Source organism: Gossypium hirsutum, chromosome A07 (genome assembly GCF_007990345.1).
Source record: "Gossypium hirsutum isolate 1008001.06 chromosome A07, Gossypium_hirsutum_v2.1, whole genome shotgun sequence".
Taxonomy (NCBI): domain Eukaryota; kingdom Viridiplantae; phylum Streptophyta; class Magnoliopsida; order Malvales; family Malvaceae; genus Gossypium; species Gossypium hirsutum.
Window position 1 is genome coordinate 80,572,514 of NC_053430.1, and position 3,665 is coordinate 80,576,178.

The 3,665-nt window shown below is 36.0% G+C and overlaps 1 non-coding gene across 1 annotated transcript; it reads left to right on the forward strand.

Annotated features, from left to right (window-relative positions):
* Window positions 1-383: 383 nt before the first annotated feature.
* Window positions 384-490, forward strand: LOC121204383 (small nucleolar RNA R71). Its single transcript, XR_005899308.1, has one exon. It is a non-coding gene; the product is annotated as a small nucleolar RNA R71 (small nucleolar RNA).
* Window positions 491-3,665: the final 3,175 nt, after the last annotated feature.

The window sequence follows — 3,665 nt, forward strand, 5'->3', positions numbered from 1 at the left end:
TTACCCATGTAATTTAACTGCTTGTTCTCTATGTTATGGCCATAAGGTGGGTATGCTGAATTGCTTGATCCACCTCCACTTGCTTTGCACTGCATTACTGGTTGAACTGTGAAGAACCAAGAAAACCATTAATTTTTCTATTCAAAAGTTCTACCTGATTAGAGAGCATAGGGATTGAATCGAAGTTAAAAATGTCGACTATTTTTGTTGGCTTTGTCCTCATGACTTGCCGCTGATAATTATTCAGTGACATCTCTTCTATAAATTCATAAGCATCCTCAGGTGTCTTATTATTGATAGTTCTGCTAGTGGCTGCGTCGATTATCTGTCGAGTCAAATGATTCAGGCCATTGTGAAACATTTGAACCTGTAGCCAGAATGGTAACCAATGGTGAGGGCACCTTCTCAACAGATCCTTGTATCTCTCCCATGCATCGTAGAGTGTTTTTAAATCCATCTACACAAAAGAGGAGATATCATTACGTAATTTGGCTATTTTGGCCAGCGGAAAATATTTGAATGAAACCTTTTCGGTTATTTGTTCCCAAGTAGTGATTGACCCTCGTGGTAACGAGTTCAACCATTGTTTAGCCTTATCTCTCAATGAAAAGGGAAACAATCGAAGGCGAATGGCATCTCAGAAACGCCATTGATTTTAAAAGTGTCGCAAAACTATAAGAAATTTGCCAAGTGAGCGTTGGGATCCTTGTCCTGCAAACCATCAAACTGAAAAAAACTATTGAATTATTTGAATGGTGTTAGGTTTCAGTTCAAAATTATTTGCAGCAAGAGCAGGCCTAGATATGCTCAATTCAATTCCTGTTAAAGAAGGTTTAGCATAATCATACATAGTATGTGGAGTAGGATTCTGATTAGCAGCAATTGCAGGAGGTAGCGAATTTTCTTGGTTTTTAGCCATTTCCTCGGTTGTGGTTGAAGTATCGTCCTCTTACTCTTCCTTTCTGTATCGTAAGCTTTGCTTTATTTCTCTTCGGTTTCTGCGAACTGTGCGATCGATATCACTATCAAACAGTAATGGTCGCAACGGGTTTCTTCTAGTCATACACTATAAAAACCTGCCAGGAATGAATAAAAGAAAAATTAGAAAAGAAAAAAAATTTAAATTGCAAATAAAGTAGAATGGTTAAAGTAATAAAAATCGAGTGTTCCTAATTTCCTAGTTCTCTAGCAACGGCGCCAAAAACTTGATACGTGATATTCGTGACAGGTTTTAAAAATTTATAATTAATCATTCTTGAAACTAACTATTATCACGATGAAGGCAAGTCTACCTATCGAACAATAGTATAGCTTTAGCAAGACAGGATTGTCGAACCCAAAGGAACCAAGAGTACTAGTAATTACTCTCTTTTTATTATCTAACCTAAAAATTAAGGGATTTGTTTATCTAGACTAATTAACTAAACTAAGGGTGCACAGAGAGAAAATTGGGAAAAAGCTTTTGGGAAAACTCGATTGATTAAGACAATACCCAAGGAAAAATCCACCTAAAATTCACTTGTTATTTGACTCTGAATTAGTTGATTTATTCATTTGACTTGATCCGTAGAAATCCCTAAGTTATATTATTATCTCTTTCGAGACTAATGACGTCTAACCCTAGGTTGATTAATTGAAATCTCTTTCTAATTAATGCCCTAGTGTTGCATTAACTCGATCTATGGATCCCCTTATTAGGTTTCACCCTAATCCGGTAAAATCTTATCACTCTATCTATAGGCATGCAATCAACTCTGCTTAATTACAACAAATTTACTCTTAGACAGGGTCTATTCCTCTTCTGAATAATAGCATTAACTTGAATCAATATCCTGGAGTATTAAAACAAGAATTAAGAACACATAATTAAGAACAAGTCAAATATTTATCATACAATTCAGATAATAATAACAAGATCCGTCTTATGTTTCATTCCCCTTAGGAATTTAGGGAGTTTAATTCATAATTATAGAAGAAAACATCTCAGAAGAATAATGAATACAAAACATAAAGAAAACCAAAAACACCTGAATGGAAATTGAAGGGAGATCTTCAATCTTGACGATGAATCCGGCTTCTGAGATGGACTAATCGGCTTCCCTTGAGTAATTCCTTGCCTTCTACTCTTTGTGTCTCTTCTAAGTGCCTCATCAGGTGTTTAAATAGGCTTTAGAATGCCTAAGAGCCCTCAAAAGTGGCCTTTTTCGAGTAGGACTATACTTGGGATCGATAGGTGATAAATCGTAATTTATACATATTTTTATCCCATACTTAGCCCATTTATGAATGGTTTCTCCTTAGATTTGGTGAATTCGATGCTCCTAATCCTTTAATTTCATGTTTTATACTTAGGAGAGCAGAGGAGTAAAAATAGCGAGAAATGGGCCGAAAACGGAGAAAATAGACCCACGTAGGAAATCAACACGACCTGGACTTCCTCACACGAGCGTGTCACATGGGCGTGTCACACAGCCGTGTCCATTTGGCAGGATTAAAGCACGACTTACACGGGGAGACTACACGCCCGTGCCTATTCAACAGCCTTGACCACGGGCTGGAGCAATCGCATACGGACATGTCACACGAGTGTGTCCCTGCCGAGCCCAACTATAGTCCTACTCAGAATAGGCCAATTTTTAGGGCTGTTAGGCATCCAAAAGCCTATTTAAACACCTGAGGAGGAACTTAATAAAAGGGATGCAGAGTAGGAAGCGAGGAATTACTTAAGAAAAGCCGATTGATCCATCTCAAAAGCTGGATTCATCATTAAGACTGAAGATCTCCCTTCAAGTTCCTTTAGGAGTTTTGGGTTTTCTTATGTTTTGTTATCTTTATGCTTTTGAGATGTTTTCTTTCATAAGTATGAACTAAACCCCCTAAATACCTAAGGGGAATGAAACCTAAGACAGATCTTGTTATTATTATCTGAATTGTATGATAAATATTTGACTTGTTCTTAATTATGTGTTCTTAATTCTTGTTTTGATATTCCAGGATATTGATTCAAGTTAAGCTCTTATTCAGAGGAGGAATAGACCCTGCCTAAGAGTAAATTTGTCATAATTAAGCGGAGTTGATTGCACGCCTAGAGATAGGGTGATAAGATTTTACCAGATTAGGGTGAAACCTAATAAGGGAATCCATAGATCGAGTTAATGCAATTCTAGGGTGTTAATTAGAAAGAGATTTCAATTATTCAACCTTGGGTTAGATGTTATTAGTCTCGAGAGAGATAATAATATAACTTAGGGATTTCTATGGATCAAGTCAAATGAATAAATCATCTGATATAGAGTTAAATAACAAGTGAAGTCTAGGTAGATTTTTCCTTAGGTATTGTCTTAATCAATAGAATTTTCCCAAAAGTATTTTCCCAAATTTTCTTTCTGTGCATTCTTAGTTAGTAATTAGTTTAGATAACCAAACCTCTTAATTTTTAGGCTAGATAATAAAAAGGAAGTAAATACTAGTACTCATAGTTTCTTTGGGTTCGACAATCTGATCTTGCTGAACTATAATACTGTTTGATAGGTACACTTGCCTTAATTGTGATAATAAGTTAGTCTCAAGAACGATTCATTTATAAATTTTTAAAACCTGTTATGAATATCACGCATCAAGTTTTTGGAGTCGTTGTCGGGGAACTAGAATATTAGGAACACTCG